Source organism: Rhipicephalus microplus, chromosome 2 (assembly GCF_043290135.1).
Source record: "Rhipicephalus microplus isolate Deutch F79 chromosome 2, USDA_Rmic, whole genome shotgun sequence".
Lineage (NCBI taxonomy): Eukaryota > Metazoa > Arthropoda > Arachnida > Ixodida > Ixodidae > Rhipicephalus > Rhipicephalus microplus.
The window spans coordinates 113,304,705-113,320,755 of NC_134701.1; the positions used below are offsets into that span (position 1 = coordinate 113,304,705).

At 45.1% G+C, this 16,051-nt stretch overlaps 1 pseudogene; it reads left to right on the plus strand.

The window, feature by feature from the left end:
* LOC142761770 (A disintegrin and metalloproteinase with thrombospondin motifs like) overlaps window positions 1-16,051 on the plus strand; it is a 116,260-nt pseudogene that overhangs the window by 15,994 nt on the left and 84,215 nt on the right.

Here is a 16,051-nt window from a genome sequence, read left to right on the forward strand (position 1 = left end):
TTCTTGAAAACCTCAAGTGTTGACGACTTTGCAGAACGTCAGCGAGCCAACCCTGAAATCAAGGGCCTTGTTGAATGCCTCGAGGGCACAGATGCCGTTGTTCTGAAAATATTCAAGCGAGAAATGTCGTTGTTTTTCTTGCGTAATCACATCGTCGTCGAGAAAACTTTCCGCCGCATTGGGCCAATTACCTCCTTGTAGTACTTTCAGCGTTACGTCGAAAAATTTCGGATGCTCTACGCGCGACGCTGTGTTGGCTATACACCCCGGTGTTTCCCATACGCTCGCAATATTACAGGGGCTGTACGCCACACCTTCGCGCCGACGTCACTTGTAATGTGAAGACATGCCGGGGCTCCCAACAATGAAAGACACCTCCAACTAGGCCAGCCGGACTTCTCCAGCCTATCGAGCCACCTCACCGGCTGTTCTAGCAAATCGGCGTAGACTTAACAGGCCGTTCCCGACGTCAGATCCCTAGAACAGTTGGATCGTCGTACCTACCGACTACCTCAATTGCTACGCTGTGGCAAGGACCCTGCCCAAAGGCCATGCCGCCGAGGTATCAAAGTTCTTCGTCGAGATTATTGTCGTGTGCCATGGAGCTTTACAGGTCATCATTACTGACTGAGGTAGGGTTTTATGGAGGACCTAACTCAGGCGATCCTGAGGTACAGCCAGACAAGTCATTGTCGGGCCACCGCTTACCATCTAGACTAATGGCCTCACCGAGCATCTCTATAAGACCTTCGCCGATATGTTGGTCATGTACGATGACGTCGTGCACAATGCCTGAAATCCTTTCGTACGTGACCTTCGCGTACGACACGGCGGTGCAGACGACGACGCAGATATCTTCGTACAAATTGGTCTACGGAAAGAGCATGGCAACGACGCTCCACGCATGTTACCCAACAACACTGATGGAAAAAACCTCCATGTGAGTGAGCACCTTCAGCGTGCCGAAAAAATCCGACAACTCGCCTGCCTGCGCGTCAAGATTCAGCCGCTGTTACTATCCTCGGTGAAGCTTCACGGAGTACCAGCCCGATGAACGTAATTGGGTATGGACGACGACGCGCCGACGTGGACACAGTGAAAAACTTCAATGATATTACTTCAGACCATACAGCGTAGTATGACGTCTTGGCCCACTCGACTACAAGGTTGTCCCCGACGGCATTACGAACTCTTAACGGCGCCGATCGCGAACAGACGTCGTCCATGTTGCGGGCCTCAAGCCGTTTCATGCTCGTTAACGAAGTAAAAGTGTGTTTTCTTGTTCATGTTATTGCTGCTGCATTGTAGTTGAATATTTGTATGTTCTTACCTTATTGTACTTATTTATTGGTAAATCATAGGGACGATGTTTTTTTAGAGGGGGCGATGCCCCAGTTTTCTCATTGCCCCGTTACGCTGTACGCAATTTTCAGTGCAAACCGCACTTATAGAGTGTTCGACAAGCGTCAGGGCTTCAGTAGATCTTTTTGTTAAAATTACGTCCACTTCGTGATCATTTCCGATTATCCTGGAAACTAGGACACAACAGAGGAACGCTAGAATTTTCGATGGCAAGTGTGTGAATGCCGACACGCTTCGCCACTTTCAAGTTGATCGACGGCCGACGATCTGTCAGCTGCTATCAGTGCCAGTGTCTTGCTATACTCCGAGATTCCTTTTGCGTCACCACAAGTTAGGCCAGAATAAAAAGTTTCATCTTCGACCTAAGTCAGCTGCTCTTCGTTCACATCACGACCCCGTGACAATATTTTTATGGGGTCGTGACATCGACGAAAGGAGTGGACTGTAGATCGAAGAAGAAACTTTTTATTTGACGGAACCTCTATAGCCAGCGAATGGGAAGTCAGATTACTGCGATACACACTGGCACTGACAGCGGCGAACAGAGCACCGGCCATAAATCCACTTAGATGCGGGGAAGCATGGCAGCATTTATACATGTGCCGGCGAATATTTCAGTGTTATCGGTAGCAGCCCTGTAGATTCGAGAATATTCTGTAGTGTTCGCGTATAGGGAGCGTTATCGTAACAACTAGATATACTACAGTTCTTAAGCTTCTCGAACACAACAGGCGTGGATTTGCGCTGAGATTTATGGCGTTACAGGTGATAACAAAGCTTGAAGAAGTAAAGTGGCAATGAATATATGCATACACACGGCCCTACATACACGCACGTTACACGCGTGTGATCCTCGCACTCTTGTTGCGGACGTGTATATGAACATATAAAAAAGAGAAAAATAGAATGGGCGGAAGAAGATTTTCGCTTCTCTCCATGCACGTTAATGCACACTACACAGCCAAATATATGGAGCTCTTCGCTTTAGTATCGACGATAAACATATGAGTGTGCTAGGATGTAAAACAGCAGAGATTATTATTATTATTATTATTATTATTATTATTATTATTATTATTATTATTATTATAGTAGTAGTAGTAGTAGTAGTAGGTTTATATTATATTATAGTTCTTTATTTTTTCTATCATAATGTGTTTCATCGTGGATATGGAAAGACACTTGTTATATTCCTTTTTTTTTTCATCTTTTGCAGGAAAGTGAAGAGCCATACATGGTTCATGCAGAGGGGTATGAGCAGTACAGAAACATTTTTTATGGACAAACAATTAGTAACTTCAACGAACACGTAAAAAAACAAGTATACTTTGAGAGCTCAGACATAGTGTTTCTGCTCACAGGGCGAGTAACCTATGTTTTCATAGCACCTAATGTAAAAATGTGTGATAGTCTGTCAGTTTGCAGCCTCACAACGATCAGCTAAACAAACAGTCTGAATACCTCATGTACGCTTTCCAGAACAATCTTTCTGAGGAACATTGAAATCCATCGGCATCAGGCAGATTTACTCATGCGTACGACAGGGCTGAAGCACCACTGCCTTTGAATTGTGCACGTTGCTATACAACAAAAATTATTTTGCTGTCATTTGCGTTCAGCTGAGCATTACGCCTATTTACCTAAGAAGATGTGGCGCAAAGGAGGAGACCACTGTGAAGCAAGCGCTAGCTTATTCACTCTTACTGTTTTCCTACCCCTTTGGAACAGCAGGGGTATCTCTTGAGCTTACTTTGTGATTGAAATGGTCTATAGATAGAATTTGAAGCATTCGGCCAATCATACCATGATTGAATACAATTATCAGATAATACCAACATCGATTGTTCAACATAACTGCAAGTCATAAGAGCGTATCAAGGGTAAAAGATGTAATTTCGAGTGACGTTCGCTTCAGCGTGTTGTGGAACCTTTGCATAGCGCAACAAGCTTTGTGAAACATCAGCATCCTGCAGTAAACTTCACAGTCCAATTGGTAAGCGTCAGAACGGCTTCGGCATTCTTCAAGAAGTCGTAAAAAAGTGTGAGATGTTGAAAAATGTTATTCAAAAAGGCAATCACAGCCCGATTATCTCCGGCCCATGTTATTTGTTGTGGCTCATTTTGATGTGCAGGACAGCTGCAGTATAAGTGACGGCCAAACGAAGAAGCACCTGAGCTATTCTCGAGTTTATTAAGTTGATAAAACTAATATTTCCAACCGATAATGTGACTATGCCAGCATAACTTCTGGGGTAGTTGCTTGTTGTTATCCTTGTCAAAATAATCAGACGTGAACCTACAGGCACCGTCATATCTAGAGCCCATAGCGGTTATCTCCTTCACGAAACAAAAGAAAAAGTATGTTATCGCTATCACCAATACAATGGTAGTCTCATAAGCACTGAATATATATCGAGTCATTCGTCTAGTCACAAAGTGATTTCTGAACGTCGCCATGAATACGTGATCTTAGAAATAGCCTAGAACAGTGAGAGCTATGTGGGTTGGTAATTATTATAAACTGAGATCAGCATTGATAGTACTTCACCTTAGCCAACAACAACGATGGAACGAGCACATCTGGTTACTTATCACGTAATCTTCTGTCCTTAATTGATTTCGCTCGTGCCAGTAAACACGCTCTTTTGTTGGGGAAACTTTTATTGCTGGTGTTTAACATCCCAAAACTACGATATGAATATGAGTCACACCTCATTGGAGAGCTGCGGAAATTAGGCCACCTGCTGTTTTTTAACGTGAACCTAAATCTTAGTTCACCGACATCGGGCGTTTTCGCTTTGATCAAAAAGGGGGTGCTTCAGCGGAGATTAGATTCCGCGGACTGCGGGTCAGCATTCCATCACCATCATGGATGCGATGTTGGATAAGTATAAAAAAAAAACTAGGCGCATTGCTTGACCGATGAGCGAAGTAAAGGAAACTCTGAACATGTGGTCAGGAAGAAAACAAAAAATAGCTATGCTTAAAATCAGACCAAGAATGACTGAGAATACGAAACTATCAAGATCGTAAGGGAGAGTATCTGTGCGCGTTAGAAAACGCGTAATAACGTATACATACAAACTGGTTTCGCTCACTAAATAACAAACAAACGCAAATTAGGCCGAGACAAGCAAAAGTTTTCATGTACCACAAAACCTAGACATTCACACTTATCAGAAGTTGCCAAAAAACCTAAGCAGCTTAAGTGCACTTTGCCAGTGATTCAGACTGAATTCTTTAGGTAATGCGTGAAATTGTGGTAAACTTACACGAAAATGTATACGAAATGTATACGAAATGTACACAAAATGTACATGCACACTTATATATGAAATAAAGATACCTAAGATATTGTCACGAGGTTGTGATACACGCAGCACTTGAGAGGAAGCACGTGTCAATATACAGGCGAAATCAACAATCGATTCTGCCCTTTCTTAGTCGATTAGCTTATTATGCCCTCAGCACGGCTGCCGGGGGTCACGCACGCCTGGATTATGACCCAACCACTGGACACGTCGCTTCCCTGCACACACACACAAACAAGGATTCAGAAAAAAACGTCTGAAAAATGCACCGAAATTAAGCTATTAAAAACGTAGTGGCGTCGTTGGTTGTGAGCGAAAAATCATCAGCTTAAGCGTGACCAAAACATTGAGGCAACCATATCCACAAGGTGAATCATGTTATACGAGCTTGCTCGGAGGGGCACGAGGTATTCCTTGGCGAGACCATTTATGAAAGAAGGGTAACGAGCAAGTGCATGATGTGTCCAGTACGTAGAAGGCAGCACTGTCGGGAACGTTGTGCGGCCGGCAACGCACAGTGCCAACACTGACAATGTCACACGGCACATGCCTACCGAAACAATACCACCTTTTCTTTATACTGACCGCTGCCATGAGTTTAATGCCCAGGGTTCATAAATGGCAGACGTGAAGCTATCAGGCGTTACTCAAAGGGGTCGAGAGCAGACAGGTGAGGGGCTTGAAGGGCTATCGGCACCTGTGCATAACTCTCATCGTAGTGCTGTTGTAAGATGTAACGGAGACGCTGATCAACCCATCAGTATCCGCACGTCTGTCCCGGTACTACGTCCCTTACAGGGTTGGTAATAGGGAAGATTTGTTTTGAGTCCCGCCCTGGTGGTTTTGTGGCTAAGGTACTCGGCTGCTGACCCGCAGGTCGTCGGGTCGAATCCCGGCTTCAGTGGCTGGCTTTCCGATGGAGGCGGAAGTGTTGTAGGCCAATGTGCTCATATTTAGGTGCTCATTAACGAACTCAAGGTGGTCGAAATTTTTGGAGCGCCTTACTACGGCGTCTGTCATAATCATATACTGGTTTTGGGACGTTTAACCCCAAATATCAGCATTCGTTTCCCCTGAAACAGCAGTGTCAAACTCCACAGAGTTATCGTGCAGTGGGCAGACAGTGAACACCAAGGATAACGAAGTATATATGAACTCCTTTCGTGCTTTCGTCATCCATAATAACAAGCAGTACTGTGTCAGAGTCATTCCAGATTATGGGAACAAGACGTCTTTAATTAAAACAAGTTGCCATGAAAATTGGTTTCAAGTCTGTTGGAGAACCAAGAATATTGTTTTACACGTTCGGCAGCGCATCCACTTCCCGAATCGAACTTCAGAAATTAGCTAATGCTTTTATGCAGTAATCAAGGCACCCGGAATAAAATTATAAAAGTCCCATATTTCTAGTGATATACAACGGCATCACTGTGCCATCCGCTGACCCCCATATTCTGCAGCAGCTGAGTTTAGAAAACAAGTTGCTGGCTGACGACTAGAGCAGGCTGATGAAGAACCATAACGTAATCTGCTCATGGGATTTGACTATATAGGGAACATTCTGACCAGTCAGGTATTTCGCAGCACGGAAGTGGAAGGGCTCACTACAGTCAGCACTTGCTTCGGATGAACACTCCAAAGACTAACTGATATTTGTGGTGAGTGACGTGCGGGAATGTCCAAAGTGCGTGTCATTACAAGAGTTGGAAGCCGACACTGATAATGTGGCGTGAACGCTGCCGCAGAAAAAGAAAAAAAAACGCCAATTGGGACAGGTCATGCTAGCCAGGAGAAAAAGAAGGGCGGAGCGTGGTGTGTCGGAGGTGGGAAGAATGAGCGAGAAAGACGAGTCTTGCTACTTGGTCCTTGGGTTACGGCCCCGAGCCTGCTAACCACAAAGGCCGGAGCTCCCTGTCACGAACTACCTAACGCACTGCGGCTTCAAGGTATCTTGTACCCGTGGAATACGCAGAACTGTCGAGCTATGGGCACGAGTTCAAGCGGAGGTGTCCAGTCGGGACGCGGCTACGTTGGCGATGCCTTCCCTTCAAGTCGCTGCCTGGTCGACCGTCCGAACAATGCGCCCCAGTTCAAGACTGAGCAACGAACTTTGATGAGGCCAGTGTAATGAGGCCAGAACTTTGATCTGTCCGAGCTAAGATGAGGGGCAGTTAGAATATGATTTTAATAGCGCGAGGGATTAGTGAAGGAATGTTTTCATAGTCTGTCAATGTTCTGTGTGCTAGTGTTCTTATGTGTTTATAAAGTATGATGTACAAACGGCCACGTCTTTTTGTGGATGCCAGTGGTGACGTATCGGACACTTGTTCACTAAACTTGCAGGTTGCCATACAATTCAGAGCAGTGTAACAGTCACAGGCCTTTTCGATCACAGTGCTAACTTGGTGGTTCATGCTATGCGAGTGAGCATCAGATTAGCTAAAGATCAAACGACCTCGAAAATAGTGTGATCATTTTGGCAACTGAGAAAAATAGACAATATATGTTGACTTGTTTATTTGTTTTTTATTTATTATTACCGTTAAACCTCCCTTTACGTTGTTACATGAGGGGCACAATAGATAACTTCACACACAAACGTATCACTATGGCCTACTACTGTTAGGCAAAATTAGAGCTGTCCCAATTTCTGTCAAAAAAAGCCTGAAACACACATAATTACACCACTTGTTTGTACAGCTTTGTCTGGTAAACTGTTCTACAAGTTAATGGCATTGTGAAAAAAAACGACACAAATCTGTACGGGTTCGTACAGGTTGCAGAGTGAGGGGCCGAGCTGTTCGCAGAAGCCGTTTCTCAAGGTGCAGCTTATTATACATATCTTCATTATTTTACTTTTGTCACAGGTCCCGGTAATTAGAGAGGTGATCGCCGGGCTAATTCCAGGGACCGAATTATCAGCCCCCCGAACTGCACCACGAAAGCGTGGTCAATTTAGAAGTGGTCCTACTTTAGAGCCGAGAGCCGAGAGTCACAGCCGAGAGTTGATAAACAAAACAAAATTATATTCTCAATAATGGCAGATCAAAACGATACGCAAGTATGCACACTCGACAATACTTGAATACATATGTCACCAATGAAACAACGTACTACACAGTACAATCAGCCCCATTCGAAACAACGGACACAGACAACAATACGCACTACAATGCAGTCGCATGCATCGAACAACCAAGACACTTAAAGATTAAAGAGTTCGAAAACTTATTCAGTCCAAAGTCCTTGGAACAAAAGTCTGAATGATACTCTTCCGAGAATCACTCACTCCAGTCCAGCGCTGTTGTCATTCCGCTGCCCCCGAAGTTTCTCTTCCAGGAAACCTCGCGTCTTCAATTGGCCGCTCTCTAAGCACCAAACTTCTTCACCGGTAACACGTCGGCTTACAACGCGCAGCTATTGCCACGCGTCTTCTCTCGCTGGCAGTAAATACGAACTCTTGCCTGTAGCACGAGTCTTCACCCTTCAGGTGGAAATCCTGTTCTCCTCCTTTCTCACTGAGGACAAAAGGCTTCGCCGACAAGGCGGAACACCCTACGCACTCTGGCGCAATATTCCTTCTTCTGCTTTGTCACTAAGAACAACACCTTCGCCGACAGACACAGCGGAACACTCTACGCACCCTGGCGCTAACTTCCTTCTTCTCCTGATCTCCCTTCTCCGCTGATCGCTTAAATACCTTCCGCGATAGATTACAGAAAGTTCTCCTCGTTTCTTCGGCGCGATACGCAGCGAAAGCTGGGGAAAGCGCGAGACTGTTCGAGGGCCGTCTGCGGCAGATGACGCAACCCTGCATTACCAAGCCCCCTTTCCATCGAGAACCTTCCGGGGCTTGCTCGGCCGCCGATGTGAGGAGGTTCGTCGGCAAACCTACGCTTCCGAGGGGAAAGAGACGAGCGCCCAGGGACTCTGGATGCTTGTTTTTCTTCTTTATCGTTGACCTTGATGCGTCTCTCCAGCACTTCGTCGCGAAAATTTGGCGGTGCGCCCTTTTTTGAGCGCTCGTTTTGTGACAACTTTTCTATGAACTATCTAAAACGACAGTTCAGAGCACTCGATTGCATCCTGCAATTTATGGCTGAATCATACCTTGGTCGGGCAGCTTGCTTGATGTTAAGCTTATTTTAATGTGTAATAGGAAAGGTGTGTGAACGGTAACTAGAAGTTCTAGGTGACATATTGATTTCTGTTTTTACGCTTGTAGTCAAATGTACGGGTCAATTGGCATGTGTTAGTTACTATCGTATCTTGCTTGCGCAAAAGAGTATTTGCAGCAAAGTTCGTTCAGGTTACTGCAGAAATGAGTGTTCTAAGAGAGGGCGCGTTCTCGGCAGTTATGTTTATGCAGTCACGTAGAATGCCTTTCTGCGGCGCTATTCTCTCTCTGAATGCAAAAATGAATGAAGTTCTCACCCCACCTTCAGCTGCTGCTAAGCTGCACTTCATGACATATGCATGAGGAGTTAGAAAAGTGACGAAATACCCCTTGGTAGTGTCCTAAGGCTCGGCGACGGTGCATGTCCAGCGCGCGCGCCCAAAATGTGCTTCGAAAAATTACGACGGTGCGACGTCAAGTGATACACAAGTAAGCCATTCGCTTCGGCGGCGGCTCACAAAAACAGATGTGATACCGTGTAAATTTTTTAGTGCCATCGTGTGGAGTTCGGCACCTCGTGCCGCCACACCTTCGCACGCACTGCTCGGTCTACAGCTGTGGCAGACAACGCAGCTTTCCTAGTTTGCCACTTATTGTTCAGAAAACATTCGGCGTGGTCATTTCGCATTACCATAAAAGACTCGCCGAGTGACTTTCTTTCGCGGTTTGATTCCTTTCAAGCTACATTTTAACCAATTGTAGTTTGATTCATTTCACTGATGCTTGTAGCATTGCACACTAGTCACCTGATAAAGACGTTGGCCCATGCACCACATCGGATTGAGAGCATCGGCAGACGCATTCAATGCAAACCCTCACGACCAAATGCATGAATAAATGGAGACGTCACTTTACTATGCTCTTGCCCTATTTCGGGGCTCCAGATTGAGTGGTCCTCACGGAGCGTTCTGTTTACTGGTTCGTTTTTGCCTCGTGCTTTTTTCTTCAAGGTTATTTTTTGCGGCTCCTTAACATAGATTCACATGCGAGAGCTGAATCCCGCTGCTCCGCGGACCGAATATTCAAGTGATTAGTTTCATTCGGTGCAGCAGCAGAGACGTCGCATGCAGACAGCCGGAGCTACTCTCGCGGAATTTTCGTGCATGCTCTCGACTCCTACACCTATGAAGTGCTCTTATGTTGTAATGCAGGCCATGGGATGTGAATAAAAACCACCAATTCAGCACCGAAACCACTAAAAACCACTCGTCTTTTCCACTGTCACAAGAAACACAATCTGTCGTTGCTGCAAAACTAAAACATGTGAATTTTAAGCCGGCAGCCTGCATCCTAGCCACGCCAATTCCAATAATGTTGACAGATTTGATCCTGAATCCTCCTGATCCAAAGCAGACGACTGCTAAACGGAGAAATAGAAATATTAGCGATCAATTTTCATCCATGTCGCGAGGGAGGAGAGCGGATCAAGCGAGGACGGCACGTTTGGATGACGCGCACGTCACGAGATGCGCCGTCCGCTGCGAAAATTCCTCCTCCGTTTTCATCTGTGAATCCACCTTTAGGTTAAGAAGATCCAACTACAGACACTTGTTTGATTCTGAGCTCACATGGGTTGCATTGAGGGAAAGGCGCTCAATATGAACGAGTTAGCCCACATAGCTGCGCGACGACTAGCAAACCGAGTGGCTATCAGGGGGTGTGGTGCTGTCACAGAACGAGCGCTCAAAAAGGGAGCGCCGCCAAGTTCTCGCGACGAGACGCCGGAGTGACGCCGCGAGGTCAACAAAAAAAGAAAACAAACATGTAAAGGCTCCCCGGGCGCGCGACTCTCTCCCCTCGATCGGAAGCGTGGCTTCGCCCACGAACCTCCTCACCCCACAACGGCGGCCGAGCGGGCACTCGAATGTTCTCGATGGAAAGGGGCGTGGTGATGCCAGGTTGAGTCATCCGACGCAGACGGCCCTCGTATCGTCTCGACCTTTCCCCCAGCCTTCTCTGCGCATCGCGCCAACGAAATGATGAGAACTTTCTGGAATCTTACGCGGAAGGTATTTAATCGAGCAGCCGAGACGAGAGATCAGAAGAAGACGGAAGTTAGCGCCAGAGCGCGTAGGGATTCCACCGTGTAGTCGGCGAAGGTTTTGTCCGTAGAGACAAAGCAGGAGAAGAAGATGATTTCCACCTGAGGGGTGACGACTCGAGCTACAGGGAAGAGTGTGTGTTTACCGCTATCGAGCGAAGACGCGTGGCAACAGCTGCGTGTGTGAAGCCGACGTGTTTCCGGCGAAGAAGTTTGAAGCTTGGAGAGTGGCCTATTGAAGACGCGAGGTTTCCTGGAAGAGAAACTTCGGCGAGGTTTCCTGGAAGAGAAACTTCAGGGGCAGCGGAACGACAACAACGCTGGACTTTGAGTGAGTGATTCTCGGAAGAGCATCATCCAGACTTTTGTTTCAAGAACTTTGGACTGAATAGGTTTTCTATCTCTTTAGTCTTTGTGTCTTGGTTGTTTAATGCATGCGACTGCATTGTAGTGTGTATTGTTGTCTGTGTCCGTTGTTTCGAGTGTGGCTGATTGTACTGTGTAGTACGTCGTTTGATTGGTGACATATTGTACTCAACTATTGTGGAGTGTGCATTCTTGTGTATTGTTTTCAATCTGCCATTTTTGAGAATAAATTTTTTGTTTTGTTTATCAACTCTCGGCTCTGACTTGTTCTTTGGGCCACAGCCGGCGTCCGCTGGCGCGCCAAAAAGGACCACTTCTAAATTGTCCACGCTTTCGTGGTGCGGTTCGGGGGGCTGATACTTCGGCCCTTGGAATTAGCCCGGCGATCGCCTCCGTAATTAACGGGACCTGCGTGACAGGTGCTCATGCTTTAGAAAACCGGGGTCATCCCATCTAGTTTACGAGCTGACAGAACATTTATACTTGGCGCGAAGACAATACTCACCACCACACAGAAACCAAGGCAGACCTCAGGCTCAGACACTCAGGCTTCTTCAAGTCGGTGCGTACTCTAACCCTGCGTTATTGCCCAATAATATTCCCGGAATACAGTCAACTAATGCATTGGCCGTCTGCAGTACACTGCTACTGTCTTACAATATAGCTAGTTTATTACGCATGCTCTTGCGGGGCGCCGCATAACGCTGTGGTCAAGCTATCATGTCGAAATAGGAGGGTACTATTAGCGGCTCTGGCCTTGAACTCTGATTATCGGCAGTCCAACGGGCCTGTGACGCAGCAGAGAGACTTGGTAATAATGTTCCAATATTGGAGTGAACACCGGCGTAGCTAGGTTCTGAAGAACATAATAATGTCGATCTATCCATCCATCTCCTTGTTCACATCTTTCGTCTATTCGCTGTGTTTGCCTTACCCTGACCATAGCGCTTCACGTTATGACAATAATTCTCGAAGCGCTTATTAATCGCTCAGCAAAGCAGGACGAGCGCTTACGGGCTACGTAGAATCGATTTCATATAAACCCCCTTATTGTCCGAAATATTGTATTGGAGTTATCTTTAGTACGTTTAGAAAAAAAAGGACATTTTATGCATCAAGTTGCCTTCGCAAAATGTGATACTTTCCTGGCTAAACTAACGAATTCGACTTGACCGCGCGCAAGCCGCTGTGAAATCAAAGTGAAATCTTGAAGAGAGGCATTAGTAGAACAATTGTTGAACACTCTGTTTGAGGAAAGGACGAGCCGCCGTGCCCATAGCGAAGCCCAACCGTTGACCCCTTTTTTATTCCGAACCCTGGTGCTCTTTAATTTATGATAGCGGCGTTCTTTCTTGTTCACACAATATTTAACACACTCCAAGGAGAACTCTTAGAGGTCCGCTTTGTGTGGTTCCCACTACACCATAAATCATAATTTTGGTGTAGTGGGGAATGGTTAACTATGCCACTCTTTTTCATACACTTGTATCTTGAAGCTAGGCTTCCCTCACTTGCGACCCGTTTTAAATTGTTAGCTACAGAGGCATTTCTCAGACTCTATGGATCGCCGGTAAAGCGCTTAGAAACAGATTTTATTGACCGTCCTGACTTGATTTTTGAACAGTACTGGCCGAAATCTCGTATACACCAAATTCTGGTTACACGGCGCTTTCTATATGATTTAGATGTTCAAATTGATGCTGTTTTTTTAATCAATACTATTACCAATTCTATTAAATTACAGTTTGAAGATATATTTCAGAAAAATTCAAAATTGAAGCTGCTCAGTTTTTTTAGAAGCTATATTAAGAGATTACCTGGCACATACGCCAATACAAGCAGTCATAGCAACAGATGCGTCACAAAGGAAAGAGAAATGTGGAATTGGTATTTTTTCTTCTGCCCTAGATTGGTCCTTTTCGCTTCGTCTTCCCTATTTTGTGCCCATATTTGAAGCATAATTTTTGCGATAATTCTAGCTCTCCGTAAAATAACTGCTTCAGTAAGAACCGCGATAATTTTAACAGATTCACTATCAGTATGTGCCTCTCTTACTGCAGATGAGAACTCGCATGTACAGAGTGCTTTCAATGTATTAGTCCCCTCGCATCTCAATCTGATGAAACCGGTCTGGGTTCCTGGACATAAGGGAAAAAATATAAATGAAATGGCCTAGTCATCTTTAAATGGGCCTGTTATTGATGTATTACCGGCATCGAAATTCTTATTAGGCACTAGATTGAGAAGAAAACTACTGTTAGAGGAATTTTCTACACCTTTACTAACAGCCACACCAGGATTCGAGCACTTGTTATACCATTGGATATGTAAAATATGTCAAACGCGAAGAACGGACGTCACAATTACTAGACTGCGCTGTCAAATTCCACAGCTGAATTTATAATTACAGAGAGCTGGTCTAGCAGCCTCCCCTCAATGTCCTGTTTGTGGAGTAAATGAGTCAACTGATCATTATTTTATTTATTGTAATAGATTCTCTGCCTTACGTAAAAACACCTTAGGTACCCTTTGCCACCTTCTCGGAATAGATTTATATGCAGAAAATGTGCTTTCTTTCGGAGCTTTGTGTCTAGGCCACAGCGACGGAAAGATGGTTGACGCATTGCAGGAGTTCGTCAAAAGTTCAAAGAGGTTTAAGTGTCGAAATCATAGTTCGGTAGATTTTGAAAATTCATAATAAATCAAATACGACACTTTATTGCATTACACTACAGATTATTCACAATTCAACCATCAAATTCGTCTTGTTGCGTCTTTCTTTTATTTGTCGTAAATTGATTATTTTAATCTGTTATTAAAAAAGAAATTCATGGAAACTATCCGATTCTTGGCCAATTCCCCAGCCTGGGTATGCACCACATCGTCAAGGATCTTGTCCTGTCTGGTCTTCTAAGACAATATGGGCAGTGTGTTGATGCTGGGGCTGACAATGACAAAGAATTCTGCCTGAGGCTTTGTGATTGCGTTGGAGCATTCAATGACCAACTCATTGCACCAATGGCATTGTGGCACACTTGTTGTTGACTTACTGTTTTCAAACGCCTTACTAGAAATGTTAGACGGACCTTTTTCTTCAAAAAAAAAAGACTGCATGTAGGGCGCGACAGAGTCTCCAGCAGCAGCGCAGCTAGGTAGAGTAGAAAACAGGGCTGTTTCCCGTTCTGGTGGTCTAGTGGCTAAAGCACTCAGCTGCTGACACACACACACACACACACACACACACACACACATATATATATATATATATATATATATATATATATATATATATATATATATATATATATATATATATAAAGTCAAGTGGATCCTCCGTGAGAGGTCACAACGTGGTTTATTTCGATGTTTCGTTCTAGAGTCTGGCCTTCATCAGGATTGAAGGTACAGTTTGTTGGTGCTCAGCTTTATACAATCTCAAGTCAGAGGGGGGAGAGAGAAAGAGAGAAAAAGACGGCAAAAAATGGAAAAAAAGAAAATAAACAAAAAAAGAGAAGAACATAAGGTGGACTCTCCCCCCCGGGCGCCCCCCCTCCACTCTTCCTTCCGCTTTCTCCTCCATCTCTCTCCCTTTTCTCCCCTTCACCTTTCTGATGTCTGTGGTCTGTATGCTTCCTTTCACCAACGCATTCTTCCCGACCAGACGGCGCCTCCTGGCTCAGGCGGTTCAGTGTGGGGCAAAAAGAGCTTTTTAAGAAGTTCAAGCCTTTAACTACTTAGCGCCCCGTCAACATTTTGTTGTAGAAAGAGGGGTGCCGTGTATTGCGGCAGAGGCTGGTAAGCGGGCGCAATGCGAATTCCTTGCCCGCTTCTGGATTACGCGTGCAGTAGGGGCCTCCCGACTGTGCACAGGGTTGCTGTTTGGCATGTCATGCTTGGCACAATTGATTGGGTAGTAAAGTAAAAACAGTAAACAGACGACCGCTGTACTTAGGAACAGTAGTTATACTTGGAATTGTTTTGAGTTGTCCAGTGCCCTTCGCAGCTGCAGTGCCATGAACTAAGCTACTATTTTCATTATTGCAGTTATTGTTTTCTGATGATTTAATTGCTGCAAGTGTACCAGGATTCTCATTTATTCCTCTATCGAGGGTGTTAAATCGGTGGATAAGGTAGGACTCTCGTTGTTCACGTTCTCGGTTTGATTTAAATCCCGTCTCTAAGAGTGTTACTGACAGTTTGTCGAATGCATGTTCGGGAGATTATGATGTTTTGATAGGGGTAGATTTGGGGCTGATTTCGCTCGGGCTCTGTGATTATTGAAGCGAATCCTAAATGGTTTTTCTGTTTGTCCGATGTACTGCATAGTACACACGTTGCATTAGAGTAGGTATACCTCATTAGAGGAACACGCGTAACTTTGCGTGTACCAAAATTAGTATGTTACGGTAAGATGGTTACGAATGACTCCCTGGTCATGACATGAAAACCGTGACAATTGCGTCACGTACGTCGTCCTACCCTTTCCGCCAGACATGCGTGGCACATACCTGTATACCATGGGTGGGTATGTGCCACATGTCTTAGACAGTTCATATCTATCAAGAACGGCATTGGTGCTTTTAACGTGGGATAGTTAAGAAAACAGTTTACATCAGAATCATTGACCCGCCGAATGAAAAGAACAAATATCAGGCCCCAGATGGAACTTCACCCAACCATTCTGCTTGGCAATCAAGTATTCTATATCCTAGCCACGTGAGGTCTCGCTACTGCTTTGGAAAAAGACAAAGTCCAGGTGTACTATAGGTGAAAAGTTGATTGCGGTTGCAATGC